Source organism: Sus scrofa, chromosome 17 (assembly GCF_054392235.1).
Source record: "Sus scrofa isolate SSC_HxYL_T2T_F1_AM1 chromosome 17, Sscrofa_HxYL_maternal_Yorkshire_Landrace_v2.0, whole genome shotgun sequence".
NCBI classification, from domain to species: Eukaryota; Metazoa; Chordata; class Mammalia; order Artiodactyla; family Suidae; genus Sus; species Sus scrofa.
This window is the reverse complement of record NC_139399.1, coordinates 60,397,899-60,422,430: the sequence shown is the minus strand read 5'-3', so window position 1 is coordinate 60,422,430 and position 24,532 is coordinate 60,397,899.

Here is a 24,532-nt window from a genome sequence, read left to right as displayed (position 1 = left end):
TGCTTCCTGTTCGCTTTACAGGCATCCTTCCAGTCTTGGATGCTGGCAGCCGTAGTGGCCACCTTGGGACTGTGAAGTGACCAGGCAAAAAGCCAGCCTGCACCTGCCTCCAGACTTCCTGTGCCTCCCATGGATGCTCTAATGCCCACCGGCCTTCTCACCTCCCACAGCTGCCACTGCCCCTGGGACAAAATCCAAACTGAGGCCCCAAAGGCCCTACCCCAACCTGGTCCCCTGACCCCTCCTTCCTCCCATCCGGCCACAGCCTGCCCTTCTTTTGTGTGGCTCCATAATGCAGAGTCCATTCCTGCCTCAGGGCATTTGCACTTGCTAATCCCTCTGTCTGGAAAGGTCTTCACCCGAATTGCCAATGGCTGGTTCTCATCAGTCGCCTTCAGCTTAGAGGTTCCCACCCCCAAAGCACTTCCCCTGACCTCCCGCTCCGCCCATGCCTTGTCCAATCCCTCCAGAGCACGTAGCACTATCTGCAACTGCCTGGCTTATTTGCGTGGTACCTGGTTACTTCCTCCCGATGAGAACCCGGAGGGCACAGTGGGTGGCACAGGGTAGGTACACAAATAATATTTGGTGAGTGAACAAATATGTCTTCTTTTTGCTAGATTTCCATTACGTAGGTTTCTCTTCTTTGTGATTATAAAATTCTTGACCAAGATAATGGGGCAAAAAAATTAATCCCAAACCAGCCATTGCATGTTGCAAGCTGAGGGCTCAGCTCTCTGTCCTTCCCAACTTCTTCTCCCTCCAACACACGCATGTCTCTCTTCCCCTTGGACATCACTGGTGGCGCTGCTGCTCCCCTTCCGGGGAGTACGCCTTCTTTTGAATTCGGTGCCAAACATCAGCATCTCATTCCCAGATGTTCATCAAAATAGATGAAGGGCTGGCAGCCCGCAGAGCCCTCTGGGCTCACAGGTGAACCCTGATTGCCCCAGCCGATGGCTTCTAGAAAAGTATATAAGAGTGAATTTTTACAGAGCCCTGTGCTGAGATGCATCGGAGGGCAGGCTTTTAAAAGGGAAGGCTCCCAGAGGAAACCTGAATGGCGGCCCCCACCATGCAGTTGTATAAATGCAGAATTTGCTCGTGTAGGGGCGGTGGGGGGGGGGAGGTCCATGAAAACTCACGCTGCCCTCACTTTCACAGATAGCGCCGTGGCCAGTCACCAGCTCTCTTGCCAGCAAGAGGCTTGGACACATGGTCTCGCGGACCTGGGTGTCGAGAACCAACCATGTGTTAGCTGTGTGATATTTGGCTGGTCACTTAACTTCTCTGTGCCTGGGTTTTCCCATCTGAAAGTGGACATCACAGTTGGAGCAACGTGATGGATGCAGAAGAGAAGAGAAAACCATCGCCTGTGAAAGGTGGGCACATCTTGAATGTAGGGGGGTCGTAAGAGGCTAGACGGTCAGAGCAGAAGCCTGTGTGGTTGTGTGAATCTGTGCTCCCATCGGCCACGCCAGGCACCCAAGCCCTGAGGACGCTTCAGCGCCTCTCTTACAAGCTGAGCAAAGTGCTGGTTTGGCCCCCACGCGTGAGCGCCGTCAACAGATGTCCACTGAGCGCCCTCTAGGGGCCAACACAGCTCTGTCAAGCGTAGCAGGATTGGGTAGCAATGAGATCCAACACTAGCTCCCTTATTCACAGCGGGGTGAACTTAGGAAGACAACGCCCTCTCTGTGCCTCTGTTTCTCCACCTTTAAGATGGGGATAATAATGTTACCGACCTGGTGGAGCTGTTTTAAGGATTAAGTGAGTTGCTATATACATAGGACTGAGAACAATACCTGGGACATGGCGAGTGCCATCTAGTACTTGTTATCCGTTATCCGTGGCTGTTTTTAAAGTACGCTTGACTTTCCTGAGCTACACAGGAAGGCCTTGAGGATACATACGCTCCTTGAGACCTGAAGCAGCATAATATCCCCTGAGCCCTCTTTCTCTGCCCACGTACTTTCTATCAAGGGTTGATCAGCTTTTTCTTTTTTTAAAATGATTTTTACTTTTTCCATTATAGTTGGTTTACAGTGTTCTGTCAATTTTCTGCTGTGCAGCAAAGTGACAGTCATATATATATATATATATATTCTTTTTCTCACATTATTCTCCATCATGCTCCATCACAAGTGACTAGCTATAGTTCCCAGTGCTTTACAGCAGGATCTCATTGCTTACCCATTCCAAATGCAAGAGTTTGCATCTATTAACCCCAGATTCCAGGACTTTAAGCTTTATAGGCCAGAGGCAAACACTGAGGCTACTATGTAGGTACTTTCGGAACTGTTTAAAAGGTAACCATCTGAAAAAAGAGGGTGAACAAAACATTCTTAGGTCACTGGTCTCAGAAACAGCAACATAGAGTTGCCCTGCAGGCTGTGGTTTTTTGATCCCTGCTTTTTATCATTCAATCCTTACAGCATCACAGGGTGAGCAAATACTATTACTTGTGGAAGAGTAAGTAATAGTGGAAATAATGTCTCAGAGAGGTTGAGTGACTTTCCCAAGACCACACAGCTGGTAGCTATGAAGGCAGGATTGGAACCCAGCACTGTGTGACTCCAGAGCCTTGGGGTTAACTGCTATGCCCTCTGTGCTATGTCAGCACCACTGCTGACTTACTGCCTCCACCATCTAAACCCATCATCCCGGGAAAGCTGGTTACTTCTTCTCCACTTCCATCTCCCAAGACTCAAAGCCATGCTCACTACACAAGAGTCATGGCACAGAGGAACACGAAGGGACAAAAGGGAATCACGCTGTGTGGACATAGCACAGTTCTTTTAATCCATTCCCTCGTTGATGGAATGTGGGGGCTACGGACTATCGATGTATTGCTTCTCAGCACCGAATCTGCTCTTCTCTGCCCTGCTTTGGGACACTGGACCCTGTTAACACCTCCCCTTTGCAAGCTGGCCTCATGTTAGGCTTCATCAGGAGAGGGAGCTGGGGGGAGGGGGCACCGTGGTCCAGAGTGAGAGAGTACTTCCTGTCCTGGTTCCAGGTCATGTGATGCTTTTGTGGCCTGGATGCTAGCAGATCCATGCGCAGGACAGCTGCGCTCACCCAGCAACCCTCAGGCCCAGGTCTGGCCCACACACCCTGCAGCAAGTTTCCAGACCAACCCAGGGACCATCTCACCCCCACCCTCTGACGGCCGCACATGGCCCTTGGTGGCTGCACCCTCTCCTAGGAGAGGTCTCTGCCTGCCCTGTGCATGGGGCAGCCTCTGTGGCCTTCCTGCTTCTTTCTTGTTGACTATCCCTCAGCCCTGCTTGCTGCTTTCTGGACTTGCCCTCTCTGTATGTTTCAAAGCCCTCTTTTCCCCCTTCGGTAGTTAATTGTTTTTTCCTCATTAATACTCAGATTACTGGTGCCGACAAAAAATTAATCAGTCAGTCTAAGAAAGAAATAGAACACTTTGAGCCCCAGGTGAGGATTATAACCCAGGAAGAGCATCTCTGGAAGCTCCAAGGGCCGTTCCACCCAGGAGAAGTCAAAGGACAGTCATATAAGCTTTTTGAGACAGAGGGCTGTACATTAAACGACGTATCATCAATAGTTTACACAACCCAGACCGAAGCATCTTAGTGGCCCCTTACAAGGTCGAAAAGGAACATTAGCTTTTAAGGAGCTGTCTTCTTGGCGCTGGGAGAATGCTGCTCTTGCTCTTTATGGTCGAGCAGGTATTTCTGCCCATGGGGAAGGTTTGATCCACGCCTAATGCAAATACACAATGAATCCCAGTGGGGGTTAGGAGGCCAAAGGGCAGAGAATATTTTTTGTTTAAATTTTTCTTGTCTTGCCATAAGACATTTTACTTCACACCGGGGTGGCTTCTGTCCCCTGACTGGACCCTGACAGTTACAGGCTGTTTCGACTTGAGGGCTCTTAGGAGTAATGCTGTCATGAACAGTGGTGCAAGTCTCCATGCAGATGTTGTATTTTTTATTTCTCTTGGGTAAATGCCAAGGAGTCAGACAGCTGGGGCATGGAGTAAGCGTATGTTTAACTTTTGAGAAATGGCCAAAAGGCTTTTCAGAGTCACTGTACTGTTTCGCACTCCCTAGACGCGCGTGTGTGGCAGTTCCGGTGGCTCCATGTCCTTGCCAACACTTGCTAATGTCACTCTTCATGTCCACAAAATCCCACCTGGTGATGAACAGGAAGATCATGATTCAAACGGCAACATGGAGGAATCTCAAAAACAAGTTGAGCCACAGCAGCCAGGCACAAAGGGTTACATCCCCTTATGTTTCTATTTAAATGAAGTTCTAAAATGGGCAAAATGAACCTAGAGTGACAGAAGTCAGACCCGTGGTTACCTAAGGGGGGGAAAGGGAGCAGGAGGCTGGCTGCAAAGGGACATGAGGGAACTTTGGGGGTGACGGAGATGTTCTTTATCTTGACTGGGGGCAGTGGTGACAGTCTTCAGAATTTGTTAAAATACACATTACAAATGTATATTTTATTGCATGTTAAATTATATCGCAATAGTTTGTTTTATTTATTTATTTATTTATTTATTCATTTAATTTGTCTTTTTGCCTTTTCTAAGGCTGCTCCCGCAACATATGGAGGTTCCCAGGCTAGGGGTTGAATCAGAGCTGTAGACCCTGGCCTACACCACAGCCACAGCAATGTGGGATCTGAGCCGTATCTGTGACCTACACTACAGCTCATGGCAACGCCGGACCCTTAACCCACTGAGCAAGGCCAGGGATTGGACCCACGACCTCATGGTTCCTAGTCGGATTTGTTAACCACTGCGCCACGAAGGGAACTCCAATAGTTTTTTTTTTTTTTTTTTTTTTTTTTTTTTTTTAAGGGGATGTGCTATTAAGGCACAGATGCTGGGCAGGGGGCCAGGTTCACCCATCCACCCGGTGGAATGGTCTGAGGGGCATCATTCACATCCATACCTCAAACAAGGGACAGTGGTCATCACTGCTCAGGGTTGGACAATGCACGGCAGCAGATGAAGTCCACCTCTTTCTGATGCACGTACTGGAGAGTGTGGCAGGTTCTTCATACTTGAAAAATGACCTCCTAAGAAGATCCCCTTAAAACTTGGGTCTAAATTTCTTAGTAACAACAGCAAATGCTATGGTTTATTTTGAAATATGCGATATAAAATTAAGACAACTGTTTAAAAGCCTTTCAAAATGCTAAGTGATAATTAACGTTTATGTACTAAATTCTTAGCGTGAACAACAGAAGGAGTGGACTCAGTGTTTTCTTTTGGAGTAATTTCCTAAGAGACAAAATTTTGGATAGCACAACACAAACAACATCCTTTACTCAAGATTTGATTTTTTTTTGTTTTTTTTTGGTTGTTTGTTTTTTTGTTTTTTTTTATTTTTTTGGGCTGCACGCATGGCATATAGAAGTTGCCAGGCTAGGGGTCGAATTAGAGCTGCAGCCACCGACCTACACCACAGCTCACAGCAAAGCAGGATCCTTTAACCCACTGAGTGAGGCCGGGGGTTGAACCTGCGCCCTCGTGGATACTAGTTCTCTTCATTAACCATAGAGCCACGATGGGAACGCCAAGATTTGATTTTTAAGCCACGTTATGAAAAGGGTCATTTCAAGGCTAGATGGATCTTCTCAAAGGACACTCTTAAGAACTTTGCCACACTCGGGCAGGTCTTATTCAAAGCAGGCGATCCGGTTATTTATCCATTTTTCCTCTCCTTTGATTTGTAAGTGGACCGACTCTACCAGATTCCGGCTTGTCAAAGTCTTTGGATAGAAACCGAGTCCTTTCCAACATCACTTTTATCAGTTCCATGGAATCCTACATTTTTGGCCATACCTCCAATTTCGCGTTGATATAGTACTGCCTGGTATCTGCAACATCCAACACCGAGGGCAAGCTGGACTGACAGGTGTGAACAGACAGGGACAGGAGCTGGTATGAACCCAGGGAGAATGGTTAAGCAGGAGTCCATCTGTGAAAACGTTCATGTGAGGGTAACTTTGGTTTCCTTGTACAAATGCACTCTGTGCGTGGCAGGGGTTTCCTGCTCAGACAGTGGGTGGGGGGTGGGGGGTCATCTGCTGGGGCTGCTTGGACCCGGCGCCAGAGGGGATGGTTTATAGGACAGACATTTTTTTCTTGCAATTCTAGAGGCTGGAAGTCCAAGAACCAGGGGTCTGCAGGCTTGTTTCCCCTGAGGCCTCTCTCCTGGGCTTGTCGATGGCCTTCTTCTCCCTGTGCCTTTGTCGCATGGTTCTCCCCCTGTGTGTGGCTGAGTCCTCATCTCTTCTTATGAGGACACCAGTCAGACTGGAGCAGGGCCCACCCTAATGACTTCGTCTCCACTTAATCACCTCTTTACGTACAATCTGCAAACACAGTCACATCCTAAGGAGCGGGATAGTGCTGTGCTGGACCAGGCGGCCACCATCCTTCAGCCCTGCTGCCCCCCACTCCCAACCGCTGCCTGTTGCTTTGCCAATTGCCTCCTGGGGGCATCTCACCCCTGCTTTCAAGCTACCACTGCAAAGGCTAGTGGTTATAACTGAGAACACAAAGCCCACGAAGCCTAAAATATTCCTATCTGGCCCTTTATGGAAAAAGTCCATGGATCCCTGATGTAGAAGAAATTGTATTCATCCCCGAATCATATCTCAGTGAAACACACTCCTGGGCTCCAGGACACACAAATGTGAACTCCGATACATTCATGATTTGTGTCTTTTTGCTTTTTAGGGCCACACCCATGGCATATGGAAGTTCCCAGGTTAAGGGTCTCATCGGAGCTAGAGCCACAGCACGCAGCCTCAGCCTTGCAGGATCCAAGCCCTGTCTGCAACCTACATCATGGCTCACGGCGACACCAGATCTTTAACCCACTGAGCAAGGCCAGGGATCGAACCCACGTCCTAGTTTGATACTAGTCAGGTTTGTTGCTGCTAAGCCCCAATGGGAACTCCCAATAGTGATTTAAATGGCAATGTTAAGTGGTGAGAGTAAGACAAGAAAATCTTCGAGGGTCACTGTATCACCTTACGTAGGAGAGGCCTTCCTAAGCAAAGCAGGAAACGGACTATAGAGGCTCGTGTACGCTTTACAGCCCCTTCACAACCAAAACTTGAAGGATTGACCCACCAAAAGGTTCTGTAAACAACATAAAAGACAAATGAGAGCCTAAGAGAGAAGCGATAACCTATGGCGAGCACATTTGTATATTCCGAATACAGTGTGCTATCACACAGCCAGAAAAACTCCAACTAACTCGAAATAAAAATGAACAAAGGCCAGAAACAGGAGAACTACACATAGCCAGACATATACAAAAATATAGGAAAACAGACTCAAAGTGCAAAAGGGCCAATTCTGACACGATCACCTTTTTTCAAGAAAAACCCGAAAAGCAAAAAACTAACAAATTGGCTAAAACTTCGAGGACCAATCAGATTGAATCTTTTTTTCTTCCCCCCCCTTTTTTTTTTTTTTGGTCTTTTTTATCTTTTTAGGGCTGCACCCGCAACATATGGAGGTTCCCAGGCTAGGGTTTGAACTGGAGCTGTGGCTGCCGGCCTACGCCACAGCCACAGCAATGCAGCATCTGAACTGCATCTGTGACCTACACCACAGCTCAAGGCAATGCCAGATCCTTAATCCACTGAGAAAGGCCAGGGGTGGAATCCGCAGCCTCATGGATGCTAGTCGGGTTCATTAACCACTGAGCCACAATGGGAACTCCCTGGATCAGACTGAGTCTCTGTCATGGGACTGGGAAACGACCTTCCAGATCCTCTGTTGCTGGAAGTACAAGTGATCCGGCCTCTTTGGAGAGTGACTTAGAATCCATTAAAATGAAATTCTCAAAACTCCTTTAATGCCACAATTTCACCACTAGGAATCCAGGCTGGAGGAAGACTTCTGCTTGAGAATGTTCATGTGACACCACCGCAAGGATTCTGTGCTGTGCACACACATGCTCACACGCACAGAAGGCCCCGGAATGTCCATCAACAGGCCTGTGGGTTAAAGACCTTCTGGTCCCCAAAGGAAACTGGAAACGTACAGAACCGTTCAATGGCTGAGGCCACACTCACTGGAAGACTCAAGATAAGTGAGAACAGCAAACTTTAGGCCAAGGGTATGACATGATTCCTTTCCATTGTGGGGGGGAACCATACGCGGCATGTTCATAGATTTGCTACTTACACTCACGCTCTCTGGGCTCCGCACCCCGTGCCATGGGAGGCACAGGTGGTTTCACAGGCAGGGCAGCCTGCCCGCCGCCCACATGGCCAGCTGCACCCACAGTTCTCCTGGTCCCTCCCGCACCTGCTGCTGATGGGAAGGGGTGGGAGGGGTGCGGGGAGCGGAGCCCCAGTGAGTAAGCACACGAAGCCCTGAAGGAACACCCACTGCGTCTCTACCTCAGAGTCAAGTGGCAGAATCCAAGCCTCACTGCATTGCCAGGGTGAAGGGGACTTAGAAACGGCTCCCTGACCTGGGGATCCACTTGCTGGCAGGAGGCCTCCAGGGTGCCAGGAATCCGAAGGGCCACCCCGGGAACCCTCTCTCCTACGTCTCTTTTCTTGCTCAGTGGTTTGGATGCATCTCCTCTGCCCCCTCCTCTCTTCCCGGCTGGGACTGTGGGTTGTTGATTTTCTGCTTTCGGTTCTCACCGGGGTGGGGGGTGGGGGGGCTTGAAATTCTGAAGGTGGAGAAAAGAAAGGAAGGAAAGGCCACGTGTGATGATCAGGACTGAGGAAGAAGCCCCTGGGTGTGGGTTCCTCAGAGGTCAGCAGTGGGGACAAGGTCCCTCTGTGAAGCCCACAAGCTTCTCGCCATCCCTTCCCGGCCTGAGCCACATCTTAAAACCACCTGCTGTCCCTCTGCCTTGGGAAGCCCGAACTCTGGGAAGGGAGGCAGGTGGGACTGAGGAAAAGCCCAACCCTGCAGCCTAGCGGATATGCGGAAGGGTACAGGTGTAGAGGTACCTGGAGCGTGATGGGCTGGGGGCATCGCTCTCATCTCTCGTCACCCAAGCTCTTGAAAGCTCATTTTCTAAACAATGCTTCTCATTTGGCCCTGTTAACGCCTCTTTTCAATTGACAGGTGTGCATGAATATTTTAAAAATCGCTACAGATATTACGGAAAGGACCGAAACAAAGAGAATCCCACAGGGCACTGTATCCGACCTCTTGGGACAGAATATGATGAAAGAGAGTATGAGAAAAAGAATGTGTATATATATGACTGGGTCACTTTTCTGTACAGCAGAAATTGGCACAACATAGTCAATCAACTATACTTAAAAAAAAAAAAAAAGAAAGAAATCCATTTATACAACAGACTCCTGGGGGGAAGAGAGAGAGAGAGAGAGAAAATCCTGTTGAGGCCAGAAAGTAGTTCTGATTCAGAGCGTTGAGTCCTGATTTCCTGACTCTTCAGACTCAGCTGAATAATCCACGAGGAGAGGAGGAGACCGCAAGTTGCCCAGATTTTTCTACGGAGGGCCACAGAGTTGATATTTCAGGCTTTGTGGACTGAGAGGCAAAACTGAAGAAATTATATACGAATATTACAAGGTAAAATGAATCTCCATGTATTTTCAATTCAAAATTGTATTTTCAATTCAAAATACTATCATAACCGAGGGTTGTATAACAACAAAATATGACAATACTAACTTTTCTCGTTGCAGAAACCAGCTCTCTGGCCTCCACACAGCACCCCAAGCCCACTTCCAATAACACGCTGGAAAACCCGGTGTAAACAACAACGCGGGGTGAGGAAGAGGAGGGTGGGGGATGCAGGAGAGCACATTTCCCTTGAAGTCGGCATTCCTGTTCCTCGTCACTCAAATCCTCGGCCCTGAAACCAGTGGCAAGTATTTGACTGGCTCCCAACCACCGGAAAAGTGCCAAACCATCCTTAGCTTTCAGGGTGTGTAAAACCCAGCAGGGGGCTGAACTTGGTCGCTGGGCTGTCCTTTGCTGACACCTGGGTGGGTCACCCCAGGCCCTCCTGGGCCATCCCTGGAAACCTGCCCTCATCTCTCAACCACCCAGGTAGCCGCTGGGGGACGTGACCAACACCATGAGGCACGTGGAGAAAAGCAGTGACTCCAGGCACGTGCTGTGGACACAGCGTCAGTGCAGACAGAGCGCAGGGCTCTGGTCTGACTGGAAGGAAGAGCCTCCAACCTGAGTCCTGAACGGCCTCTGAGCCCCTGAGCCAGTGAGGTGACTGAGGAACAGTGGCCCCCCCCCGGGCCAGGGTGCAAAACAATCCCCGGGGAGACTGTGAGATGTCGCTACAGATCAGAGACGGGGCCCAGGAGTCTGAATTCTAACAATTACAACATATTGTGGCAGGGGGTGCAAGGTTCCAACTTGGGGAAGCGGTGGCCAGAAGGAAAGGGTGAGGAGGTGGGACTGGAAACACTGGAGTCCCGCCCTCGTTACAACAGTGGCCAGGCTGCAGGTCACCATGCAGCACCTACCTGCGCTCCTGGCACTGTCCTGTCTTAGGAATCCTCCCACCCCTGGGGCCCTGAGCTAGGAAATGTCACCCTCCCCCCCCATTTCTTGCTGAGGGTCAGGAGATCTGGGTGGTTAAGGAGCTTCCCCAACATCATCCTGCTAGGAAGTGGTGCAGCTGGAACTGGAGCAAGACAGCCTCACTCTGGAGCCTTTAAACCTAAAGCTTATTATCAAGTGGCTTCTGGGGACACAGAGGTTCACAAAGTCATTCTCACGGCTTAACACTTGGAAAGAAAAAAAAGAAAAAAAGGAAACTAAGGTGCCGAGAACTTACTGCATCTCAGATGCCTTAGGTACAATCTCTGTCACCTCACCACAGCCCCTGGAGGGATGACTGCTCCCATTTATCAAATGAAGCCACCCCAGAAACACAGAGGTTAAGGAAGATGCCTAAGGTCACAAGGTTTTATAGGACCCTAGGTCCCATTAGGATCAAGCCAAGGTTGGTCTGGCCCCAAGTCAGTGCCTTTATCCCAATGCCCCTGAGACTCATGGCTGCCCCACTCTTGAACGTGAAAGGACCTAAGCTCTGTATCTGTCAGCTTCTGCTGTGTAACAAACCCCTCCCAGAACTCAGCAGCTTACAATAAGCATTTATTCTCGCACTCAAAGGTAGGCAGGAAAACTGACATGGCTTTTTTTTGCGGGGGGGGGCGCGCACACAGCACATGGAGGTCCCCAGTCTAGGGGTTGAAACAGAGCTGTAGCTGCCAGCCTACATCGCAGCCACAGCAACACCAGATCCAGGCCATGCCTGCCACCTACACCACAGCTCACAGCAACACCAGATCCTTAACCCACTGAGTGAGGCCAGGGATTGAACCTGCATCCTCATGGATACTAGTCGGGTTCATTACTGCTGAGCCACAAGGGGAGCTCCATGCCATGGCTTTTCTCCACGCATGTTTGTTCTGGGGTCCAGGGTGAAAGGGCAACAACAATCCAAGAGCTTGTTGTGCTCATGGTTAAAATCAGAAGCTACCGAAGGGCAAATGGAAATATGAGATTACTCTTACAGACTGGGCTCAGAACTGGCACAAGGTCACTTTCACCCCCATGCCGTTGACTGGACCAAATCACAAGGTCAAGCCCAAGAGCGGTGGGGTAGGGAATATACCCCTTCAACAGAGGCTGGGGAAATAGGAAGAAAGTAAACATTTGCTGAAAAAGACCCCAAAGGCTGACCTGGGGGGTCTGAGAGCGAATGGCCCCCCATTCCTGTGATGTTTTCAGATGCTCTGATGCTAGAATGCCAGATGCTTAGTTTCAATGGGGAGAAGAGAAGATCTGAATTCTGCGACAGCCAGACAGGCGCTATAAGCAAGTAACACAGACAGGATGTGGAGCAATAGAGAGGGGTGGGGGCTGTGGCCAACTGCGGGGTCGGGGGCAGCTGCTCCTCAGCTCCCGAGGACCATTGACAGAGTGCAGCCACTCTGCTGACTCTGCCATCCTTGCCGGCGTGGCCCCATGTCCCAAGCCTCCCACCCGCCTTGTGGCAAAGGTGAGGTTCCCAGAAGCAACATTCCAGAAGCAACTGGCTGCCATTCTTGCGGTATTGCACAAAGAGGCATTCTCTGCGCTGCTGGATGTCTGCCCCAGGCCCCTCATTATGCCTCGCTGGGCTCTTTCCCCAGGAAGTGGGAATTCTTCACTGAGGGGAGGGACCGAGGCACAAACCCATTCATTATTAGAGCAAAAATAGACAGGTTTGATCAAAAGAGATTCGAATTATAACTAATTGGCCTGAAAGTTCAGCAAGATTGCTTTGTAGGAGGAAGGGGAGGAGGCGAGAGTAAAATGCTAACCACAGATTAAACAGCTTTGAGCAGAAGTCTGTGACTCAGGGGATGAGGGCTGGAAAAGGACCCAAGTGCCAGCAGCTTCTGAGACCCATGCCAACCTGTGGGCATCAGGCAGGATCTCAGGCCAAAGTCTGGCTCTGCCTCAAGCCTGCTCCTCCTCCACGGGAGCGAAAGTTCTTTGCATCGGTCCTTTTCACCTGTTAAACATCCATTCCCCTTTTTAGAACTGAAACAGCACCCCAACACTCCGGGTCTGCCCTCTTCCCAAAGGTCACTGCCTGTGATCAGGTAGGGCTGGTCTCGCCCCCAGTTTTGGAGATGCACAGGAGGCAAGAATCCAGCTCACAGCTTCTGTTTGCATTTCATGGAGGAGGATGCTGACCTGAGGCTGCTGGGGCCACCTCGGCCACTAGCGAGGAGCCTGCAGTCAGTAGGGGTCAGTCACAGCCTGTGCCCAGCTGGAGTGAAGTCTGAGTAAAAGCAACAATCAGGCAGAATGAGCCTAATTTCATTTCAAAATATGATATATTTGCCTTGTGGATATTTGCTCTGGACTTATTATTTTATTTTTATTTTTTGCACTGACTCCAATTTTCTATTTTAATTATTTATTTTTTTTTTTTTTGTCTTTTTAGGGCTGCACCTGCAGCATATGCAATCTCCTGGGCAAGGGGTTGAATTGGACCACAGCTGCCAGCCTATGCCACAGCCACAGCCACACCAGATCAGGGTCACATCTGCAACATATGCCGCAGTTTGCAGCAACGCTGGATCTGTAACTCACTGAGTGAGACTGGGGATCAAACCCACATCCTCATGGATACTAGCTAGGTTCTTAATCCTAGGAGCCCCAACGGGAACTCGATTCGGATTTTTTAAAATATTGCATCCAACCAAAATTTATCTCAATCGTTGGGCTTCTGGGGTGCCCCGCCCTTCCTTTTTGCATCCAAGGTGCATGCCTCACTGCCTCATCCTCTTCCCAGCCCTGGTGCTTCCGTCGGAGGGTCTGGGTTCTAGTCCTGGCTCTGCTATGTACAGATCTATGTGACCCCGAGCAAACTGCTTGGCCTTTCTGAACCCCAGTTAATTCGCCTGCAACACAGGGGTGGTGGTACCTGCCAGGCTGGGTGAAATGAGGTGAGGGACGTAAATACTCCTTAACTGTGGTCACCTGAGTGTAAGGGGCTCTTCCGGCTGAACATGCGTCTCCTCTCCCTCCCAACACCGAACGGGAAAGCCCGCGTAGGGTCAGGGTCGGGCCCTGGGCGAAGGGATTAACGTGCTTTATCCCATTAACGCTTGGCTACAGTCCCTTGAGATTTCAGCCGTAGGAAATAAACCCTAGAGTTAAAGTATCTTCGCTTTCCGTAAGGAAACAGGTACAGACGAGGGCCATTCTGCAGGGAAATGGTCAGATCTGGGCAGAAGTGATGAACTTGGCGGGGTCAGGGAGGAAGCAGCAAGCATCACACCGGAGACCGACTCCAGAGCTGAGCTGACCGGATCAATATTCCTTCTCATATTTTGAGGCACATGATTTTGCTTCTCATGTGCTTCTTGGGATCAGTTTTTATGGCTGAAATGACTATAAATTGCCATGATCAGTGCTTGCCTTAGTCATTGAGGCAGCCATGGCTCAAGACAGTGGTGCTGGTCATGGCTGCTGCTGGCTGGCATCCGGTGCAAATGGGGCTATGGGAGCTTAGGCCATCTTGGCCAAACCAGAGCAAAGGGAGCAATAAAAAGAAAGGCTTTCTCAGCAGACAGGTGGAGCCCTTGTGTGTTTATGTCACGAAGCAAAGTCTGTCACCTGCAGGAAGGGCAACTGACCTCTTGTCTGGACCATTCACTGCTGAATGGCTGGGACTTCTCTATTTCCACCTTGTCTTCGGTTGAAACTGTCATTGTTTTTCCCTGCCTGGCATCCCTCCCAGAAAAGAGGTTACCCTCTTTCTGTAATGGCACCCTGCTTCCTTTCAGGCAGGCAATCCAACTATTCTTGATCTGATCAGGACTCAGACATGGCCAATCTAACTGAAGAGTGCCAATCCTGAACCTGAGCTGTGCCTGCAGTTACCGAATGTGTGGGACATAGGTCTGTAGCTACTACCAGCCTCCTTGTCACACTATGCAGAGAGCTTGCCCAAGAACTAAGTGAACACAGAGAATGGCAGAGCCCAAAGGCAAATGGTTTTGGGTATTATATGAACACCTGGATCCAACCATGCCTGAAGCCAGTATATCCTTGACTTTTCATTTACATGAATCTACACATTCCTTTCTTCTTGGGTCAGTTTGAGTTGTCTTTCTGTCCCTTATACCTGTCGCCTTGTTTCCAATGACACATGTCCTTGATTCAAGGACTTGAGAGTGGGGACTGTTTTTTATCCTTTTTGGAATATCTTAGAAGGCCTAACACAATGCTTGGCCCCTAGGAAACAGCTAGAAAATGTTTGCTGGTACACCTAGCATAGTTAATAATCTGCCCAATAACCATTCTCCTTCTTTCCTTGTTAACAAAACTCTTATATTGTCAGGAAGACAATGTGCTTAGGCCATGACTAATTTAAAGCAATTATAATAATTATGTCCCCAAATTTCCCAGATTCCCTTGCAACTAGGGGTGGTGCCATGACTTACTTCTGGCTAATCAAACCCAAAAGGAAATCTGATGGGGAGACGTATGGGAAAAGTTTTGTCCTTTTGATTAAAAGAGATTGATATGCTAAGACTAGCCTTTTTCTTGCCTGAGCATAGATGTGATGCCTGGACCTGCAGGAGACATCTTGTGACCATGAGGCAAAAAAAAAAAGAAAAAAGAAAAAAAAAAAAGAAAGAAAGAAAAAGGAAAGAACTGGAAGAATCTGATTTACAGCTAAAAGTTGGGATCAGTATTTGAGGACAGAAAAAAAAAATGAAAATAAGACAACTGTTGATCATGGCAAAACATATTCAGATACAGCAGATCAGCTGAGAAAGATGAGGCTAATTTGGGGAGAGCTGATTGTCAGTGTTTAGCGATCCTGGTAAACAACCCATCGTTCTATAAGGAACATGTGATATGTTTTCACAACAGCACCCAAGGAAACCAAGAACCAAAGGAAACTTGGCACCGTGAAGTTAGTCCAGCTGAGTCCTCTCTCTGCCTCTCCCTGTCCCTTACCTCTGGACCATCACCTCTGCCAGGTCCTGGACCTCCTTAGCTTTTCTCCAGATGCTGGCAATAACCTCCTCCCTCAAAGAGGAGCTCTCCCTCTCATCTTCCCGCCGCACAGAGGATGGGGTAGACCTAAAGCCATCATCTTAGAAAACCCTCCCAGGACTGAGCACCGCTCCCAGGCTCGACCCCAAACTCTTGCCTACATCTTTCCCCGCTGCCCTTTCCAAGTTCACCCTCTGATGCTCATGTTCCATCATATGCCACTGTCCGGTAATATAACATCGGGCACATTTCCTGCTCACGCCACGCCTCTAAGCATCTGCCCCTGCTATTCCCTCGTTCAACTTCTACTCAATTCTCAAGACTCAGCTCAGTGTTCCCCTCCTCCAGGAAGGCTTGCCCGCATCCCACCTATAGGCTGGACACCTCTCCTTCTGGGATCCTGGAACTGTTTGGACTCGTGGCTTTTTCCATCTTACCAGCAACTCTCCATTCACAGAAATAATCCATTTACATAATTAGCTTTATAATCTGAGCCACCCCCATCTTCCCCCCCAAACCCCAACACACACACATACACACACACACATATGCTGGACTGAACTTCAAAGTTTCCCTCTGGTCCTAGGATACCATCATCTTTGGAATAGTAACGCTGCCAAACGCTCATCAGTGGCTTAGTCTTTGCCAGCCCTAGGGCAGCACATAGGGTCCTTCTAACAATCCTTTGAAGCAGGTGATATTGTTATTCCTGTTCTGAGAGGTTAGGGACACAGTCAACACTACTTAGTCACTAAGATTGAGGAGTACCTGGCATGGTCCTTGGTCAACTTGTGCTGAATCAAGTGCAATTCTGAGCATGAATAAGCAGAATGAAGGTGTCGGTAAGACCACCTTGCTGTGCAACCTGGGAGGACTGAGCCCCTGTGTTAAAGCAAGGGAAGGGGCCAGCAAAGGGCTCCTCACTCTGTGGTCCCCAGAATCCTGCCCCTCCCCCACAACTGCCAACTTGGTCCCAGCAGGTAGCCCTGCCCTGTTACTCTGAACATCCTTCTCAGGGCTCCCAAGGGCATAGTGGAAATTTGCAGACATGAGATGGCCCCCATGAGGTTTGCATAGGTAGGAAGGAGTGGAGTCTACACTTTGCTCCTACCCCTCCTCCTTGCTACAAGCTGTACCTTTGGGGCAACATGTGAGGGTAGAGGAACTCAGAGATAAAGTCGCTTTATACAACCAGGGTCACACCAATAGGTATTAGTCAGTAATCTTGCCATCGAACTGAATTTATGAACTCAAAACTAATGTGCTTCAGGAATGGCTGGATCCAGGTTCTCAAGTGATGTCATCAGAACTCCATCTTTCCCTCCCTCTCCCTCAAGTTTTAGCACTGCTTTCCCTCTGTGTTGGGCTCATTATCAAAAAGATTCTCCCAGCTCTGGCTGCCAGCAGCTCCTGCTTTGCATCTTACCCATTCTGTCAGCTCCTAGCAAGGCTTCTTTTTCCTAGTTATTGTTATAAGTCCCCAGTCCAAATCTTGCTGGCCTGGCTTGGGTTTCCTGTTCATGTCTGAATCATCAAGACAGCTCAGAGAGAGAATACACACCTGGCCAGGCCTGGGTCATTTGGCCACTCCTAAAATGTGCACATCTGAGCGAGTAGAGGTAGATTTCACCCCTACCCCAAATGCAGGAACCAAAGGAACCAAGGGCCTATTTTCAGCAGGGACTGGGCAGAAACAAAAAAATCAGCCGATATCTACTACCAACTGTCTCGATAAAATAGGAACTCTTTCCTCCACAGTCAATTACTCAAGCCCGAGCCCATGCTGGGGACCCCTGAATCCCAGAAGTCGGGATTCTTGTGAAGGGGCCCTAAAGTCGCCATCATGTGGGACACATGGGTCATTTATGATGGCCATCTTCCACCCACCCTCGCCTGTGTCTGTCTGGCTAAGATGATATCGGAATTCACAGGCTCTGGAGAGCACAAGCTGTAAAAAAATAATCTGCTATTAAGCCCCGCGCCATCCCGACTGAGGCGCATTTGGAAGATGAAACCAACACCTTTCCTTTGGAGATAACAGCTACTTTCCACTTGCGCTGATAAAAAAGGAAGGCATGAAGTAAAGTGACATTTACTTGCTAGGAGAAGCATATTTTCTTTCTGACTCCAAAACCATTTCTGGACCTTGGGAAGGCAGGGGGGCGGGGGGAGGTGGTTTGCTGGTAAATGTCACCCCAACCGTCTTTTAGGTTGTGGGAGCATCTGGCCTTGGGGGGATCTTGCCAGCCTCAGTGGCCAGGCGGGGTTCAGCTTCCCATCCCCCACCCCCATCTGCTCCTTGGCTACTGGCAAATTCAAATACCAGCCCGTTTCAGCTCAAAAAATGTGGAAATTAAGAAAGGAAACGAGAGGCAGTGGGAGGAAAAGGAAAGCGATGAATCACTTTGGGATTGCTGCCTCACTGCATGCCGTGTGGAAAGAGGCAGATCCGTGTAGGAGGAAGAGTTAGGGAGTTGAAAAGACCTGAGTTCAAATGACAGCCCCACCACAGCTGGCAAGAGACCCTGGGCCACTCATCCCTCTGAGCCTCAGTTTCCCCATCTGTTAAATGGGGATCATGCCTTTCGCAGCGTCCTTCTGAAGGTTAAGGGTACATGGCAGATACATGGCAGCTGGTCCAGGGCTGGCTGAAGGATACTGATCCTTCTTTTTCTCCTCCTGTCAGGTTGGGCCTCTGGAGTTCCAGCGCCATCACTCCCCACCATCCAGACCAGCAGGCAGCAGAGCTCAACTCCCATTCAGGGTCCCCGGGATCCAAACTCCTTACCCAGAGTTCCATGCCTGCCCCTTCTGCTCCTGCCAGCCCTGCTTTGGCCTCTAGCACATTCTCCATCCCCTGGTTCCACCCATGTGGGCGGTTACCTGCTTCTGCCGTACCCTGGGCCCTTTGCTACCTCAAGGCCACCGTGCTCATTGTCCCTCCCTCTCCTACCCCCACTTTTCTCAGGGACGGCTCTTTCTCATCATTCGGCCTCTACCGAACTTCACCTCTTCCAGGAAGCCCTCCTTGACCACCCTGGTGGAAGGAGGATTTGCATTTGTCGCTTGCCCCCAAAATGGTTCTGACGTTAGCAAGCACTGGTCAACGGGGGGCTAGACGAGACACGGGAGGAGGCAGCCAGGGCGACAGAGGGCACCATCCCTGCTGGAAAGGGGAGAAGGCAAACAAAACTCCCCAGCAGATTAGACCAGAAGTCAATCCTGGCTTTCACCAGGAAAACCCGCCTGTTCCTTGCTCCTGAGCTGCTCTCTGCTGGAGGTACCCAGCCAGCTTGGGGGCCCTGTTTCCCCTCACCCCAAAAGCAGGCAGCCTCGAAATCTTTCAAGGCAAAAAAGAAATCTGGGGTAGTAGTTCTATCTTTGGAGGAAAAATACTTCCTTGGCCTTCTTTCAGCTGCAAAGAATTTCCAGCACGCAGGCCTCCTACCTGCCATCGGTTTCCAGGCCCGTAGCAGGGACACCTCCTGGATGCGCCGTACACTCAACATGGTACCCGGGGCTAGCCGGGGCCCGTTCCAGCCTCTCCAACAGGCAAGCGCTCACCTGAGCCCATGGAAAGAAACAACTCTAGAGAAATGTCCCTATGGGGGTGCAGCCTGTCCAATCCCCCTCTCCCTCCTCCGCAAGCCTTGATTCAGAGCAGAAACATAGCTGGGGGTGCGAGGTACCAACAGAGGCTTCATCAGTGGGACAGGTGTCAAGCCCTCAGGAAGTGACGGCCTCTAGCTCCTCCCGGATCTCTGACTCTAGGAGACAGATAATTCCCTCCTGAGTTCTGAGGTATGGAGTAGAACCCGGCTGTTTGGGGGATGGGCTGGGTTGGGTTTGGTTCTGGATTTTCCCCTCCTGGCTGCGGCTCCAGCCAATGCTCAAGAGACGGTTTTAGGCAGAGAGGGGGAGAAACACGGTCCTGGGGCTATGAGGGTATGGGTTTGCAAAAACTCAGCCCCACGTCTGAATCCCACCCCTGTTCAGTCCATCCTTTTTTTTTTCCTTTTTTTTTTTTTTTAATCTTTTTAGGGCTGCACCTGCAGCATATGGAAATTCCCAGGTGAGGGGTCAAGTAGGAGCTACAGCTGCCAGCCTATAACACAGCTACAGCAATATCAGATCCTTAACTCCCTGTGCAAAGCCAGGGATGGAACCCACATCCTCATGGATAGTAGCTGGGTTCTTAGCCTGCTGAGCCACAACAGGAACTCCCAGTTCATTCTCTATGCCCCGGACATCGCTCTGCTTGGGACCCTGAAATCTCTACCCTGCAGAGCATACCTGGCCCTCCCTTCTGAGCTCCAGACCCACGGGGCCAGCCACCAGGTGGACACCTGGGCTGAGACAGCCACCAGACACCTCGAACTCCACACCTCCCAGTGAAATTCCCTGCTCCCAACACCGCCGCTCCCGCGCCTCCGGGCTCAGCACCTCTAACACCTCCCCAAACTGACGTTTCCCCTGATTCTTGTCGCCTCTCTTCCCCTCCAGATCATCAGTCCTGGACTCCCATGGATTCTCCCTCCTAAAAAGCCCTCACACTCGCCCCCGGAACTTCCAGCTCAGTCTCCTCTTGCCTGGCACATTTCTGCAGACTCCTATCAGGTCTCCCTTGCTCGTGGCTAGCCATTCTCCACTCAGCAGCCACTGGCTGTCCTGAGACACACATTCAATGCCCTGCACAGATGATCCTTTGTCAGTTCAACAAGGCTCCTTCCTTACCATGGCTCACGGGTCCTTTCCTGATCTGATTTCCAGCCTGGCCGAAAGAACGTATGCACATGTTTCCTCTAAGCCAGAGAAACTTTTTCAGTAAAGGGCCAGATAGTAAATATTTTAGGCTTTGTGGGCCATATGGTCTCTGTCGCAACTATGCTGCTGCCATCGTAGTGGGAAGGCAGCTGCAGGCATTACGTAAATGAATGGCCGTGGCCGTGGGCCAATAAAACTTTATTTACAGAAACAGGTGGTGGGCTGGACTTGACCCACGAGCCACAGTTTGCCAGTCTCTGTTCTAAAGGGATGAGCCGGGGGGTTCCCGTTGTGGCGTAACAGAAAGGAATCTGACTAGTATCCACGAGGATCCAGGTTCAAACCCTGGCCTCCCTCTGTGGGTTAAGGATCCAGCATTGCTGTTAGCCATGGTGTAGGTTGCAGATGTGGCTTGGATGCCGTGTTGCTGTGGCTGTGACATAGGCTGTAGCTCTGATTCAACCCCCAGCCTGGGAACCTCCATATGCCATGGGTGTGGCCCTGAAAAGCAATAAGTAAATAGATAACTAAATAAATAGAGGGATGAGCTAATTCCTCGCCTGCTCCACATCTCAGTTGCTCCATCTGGAAAATGGGGATGATAATCCTCACATGGAAAGGCCCGGAGACAATTTGAAAGAACTTGTCAAGCGCCTGGCACAATGTCTAGCACATAGTGGGTGCTCGGTTGGTGATCACTGCCCTTAAAACTGCTATCACTGCTCTCCCTTCCCGCATGTTTAAGAATCGGTCAGCCCTGCCTCCATAGCAAGGAGGCCGTGAGAGTAGAGACCCTCCTTTTCCGAAAGGCCCCCGATGATATATGATGCATTTCTAGAGGTGCTGGGAAACCATACAGCTGAGTGACGACCATGTGCCAGGCACGGGGCTTCACGTTGCTGAGGGAATTTATAAAAATAAAATATAAGGCAATACTCACCCCGAGGCCAAGTCTTTGAGGTCTAAAGAAGGGGAGGGAACCTGTGAGCAATTATTTGTTCAACAGCACACCTACTACGTGCCAGGCCTTGTCCAGCGCTGGGGCTGCCCAGAGGCATAAGAAGCAAGCTTGCCTTTTAAGAAGTTACTGCCTGGAGATGCTATTTTCTCTCAGTTTCTAAATTTCTCCCTGTCCTTGGAGCCACGTCTCTGTCTCAGAGGGAAGCAGAAGCGCAATTCACCTCGGGTCCCTCCAGAGCCCCCAGGCAAGGCTTATGTCCCCTCCATCTCCTCAGTGGGCCCTGGGGAACTGGGGCCTTCCTTTACCTGAGAAGGGCCTTAGCAGGGTCCCAGAGCTGAGGGGTAAGAAGAGGGGGGTCCTGGCCTGAAAATCCCATGTGGCTCATAAGCAAGACCTTCTCCATCGCCTTTGTCCTCCTAAAGGACATGTCTCTCTGGACAAATCCCAGTTCACCCCCCACCCGCACTCTTTTTCATCCCCCAGGCAGAGTTGTGGCCCCCGTCCCTGGAGAAGCAGAAGTCTAGGGCAGAGGCTGCAAATCCCACCCCAAGGGCCTTTCCCCACTTGTCACTGCTAGTGACACAATCCCCACTTTCGGATGGAACACAGGGGTACCCAACCAGCAAGTGCACCGCCCGGTGTCCCGTGCCAGGCATGGCTGCACAACTAAGCTCTGGCCAATGAGATGTCTCTGGGGGAGGTGGTACCCTCTTCCTTCATCTCTTTCTCCCCTTGCCTGGAATGTGGACCATGCAGATGACAGGAGGACACCTGTGGTTATTCAAATGGGAGGCATAGCCGAGGCATCAGGGAGCCACAACAGCAAAGGTGCCTGGGTCCCTGATGCCATGAAGCCACTGTCCCAGCTCTGGGTGGCCTCACCCAGCCTGTCATGTGGTGAAGAAATAAACGGCCTTGATTCAGCTACTGTAATTCTGATTCCTTTGGAATGAGAGCTGAATGTGAATCTTTTTTTTTGTCTTTTGTCTTTTTGTCTTTTGTTGTTGTTGTTGTTGTTGCTATTTTTTGGGCCACTCCCGCGGCATATGGAGGTTCCCAGGCTAGGGGTTGAATCAGAGCTGTAGCCACCGCCCTACACCAGGGGCACAGCAACGCAGGATCCGAGCCGCGTCTGCAACCTACACCACAGCTCACGGCAACGCCGGATCGTTAACCCACTGAGCAAGGCCAGGGACCGAACCCGCAACCTCATGGTTCCTAGTCGGATTCGTTAACCACTGCGCCACGATGGGAACTCCTGAATGTGAATCTTGAGCTAATGTTAGCATCACGCAGAGTGGCCTGATACGATAACACCTCCCCACCAAACACTGCACTGTGCACGCCGAGCAGCACGTGATGGATTCATTAAACCAACGTTTGCTGAATACTTTGTATGTGCTGGGGATGGAGCCAGATGCTGTAAGGGGCCACTGAGATAAGTCCAAGTCCTCGGCTGCCAGTTAGTAAAGGAAGCAGAGAGTAGCATTAAAGATACACTGGGCACTCTCTCTATACACACAGCAGACCTGGAAGATATGCTCCGCAAATACCCCCACTGCACAGATGGGCAAACTGAGGGCTAGGAAGGTTAGGTTGTTTGCTTTGGACTGAATTCTGTCCCCCTAAAATTGACCTGTTGAAGCCCCAATCCCTCAATGTGACTGTATTTGGAGATAAGATCTTTTGGAGGTAATTAAGGTTAAATGAAATAATACGTGCAGGGTCCTAATCTGCTAGAACCTATAAAAGAGGAAGAGATGCCTCTGTCTCTCTCCAGCCTTCCCTGCCCCTCCCCCACCCCTCTTGACCCCTGCCGTGCGAGGTCACAGCAAGAAGGTAGCCATCGGAGTTCCCATCATGGCACAGAGGTTAACGAATCCGACTAGGAATCATGAGGTTGCAGGTTCGATCCCTGGCCTTGCTCAGTGGGTTAAGGATCCGGGGTGTTGCCCTGAGCTGTGGTGTAGGTCACAGACCAGCTCAGATCCTGCATTGCTGTGGCTGTGGCATAGGCCGGCGGCTACAGCTCCAATTAGACCCCTAGCCTGGGAACCTCCATATGCCAAGGGAGCGGCCCTAGAAAAGGCAAAAAGACAAAAAAAAAAAAAAAAAAAAAAAAAGAAGGTACCCATCTGTGGGTTAGGAAGAGAGCTCTCACCCAAACCCCAATCATACTGGCACCACAATCACCTCCTTCCAGCAGCCAGAACTGTGAGAAAATACACGTGTGTTGTTTGAGCTGCCCAGTCTGGTAATTGGCTGCGACAGCCCACGCAAACTAAGACCCAAAGGCAAAACCTGGAGTCTGTCTCCATCGTCTTCACCCCTCCTCTGCAAGAATGTGAAGAAGCACGTGACGGCAGACTTGTCCCAATACCGTCGACATCGCCACAACCAAAGAGAACCAGTTAACATTCACGGCACCCTCACTGGGGGCCTGGTTCTCTGCTCAGTGTTCTGCGTGCAAGATGTCTCTTCTCCCTCTCTGCTGCCATCCTGAGGTTACAGATGAGGAAGCCGAGGCAGAGAGGACAAGAAGCTTGCCCCATCCTAAGCACATTCACGTGACACTCTGATGAAGGCTATAGGGACGTCCATTTTTTCTTCGGAAAGAGCAGGGAAGAGGGGCTGGCAGACATCAGAGGTCCTGCCCAGCTCTGGCTGCATCCTTATTCTAGCCCAGACAGGAATAAACTCTCACCTGTCCTCTGGACAGTGAGCTCCTCAAAGCCAGGTCCTGTCCCCCATCTATGCCCTTATTCCCGGCACAGAGTCTGGGGAACGGCAGACCTTCTATAGTGAGTACTGTGAAATGAGCAAATGCCATGTACCATGGACACTTCTGGCTTTTGTTTGTCTCCAAGACTTCTTACCCTTTGGGCAATAGTGTCCTAATGTCTCAGGGACCGGCCAATAGGACTCTACCAGAGAGGTGAAGCATGTGTGCCAAGCCTAAATTAATCATCACATCACCCACAGTGACAGCGACTGGGACCAGGACCAGCCCCTGGGCCAGTGAGGTGGTAGAAGGAGATGCTGCTTTTTCCCATTTACTGGGAGCCCATGGGGACCAGGGGGAGATGCTGTCATGATCTTGCTCCCAGGCAGAGCGAGAGACTGAAGCCAACTCAGCGGAGCACGCGGAGCAACAGAGAAGCACTCAGATTCCGCTCACATTTGTGTCCCTGAGGACGGAGCTACCCCTGGATTTTTCTTTCACTTACCAATAATTTTCTCTCCCTCTCTCTCTTTTTTTGCTCAAG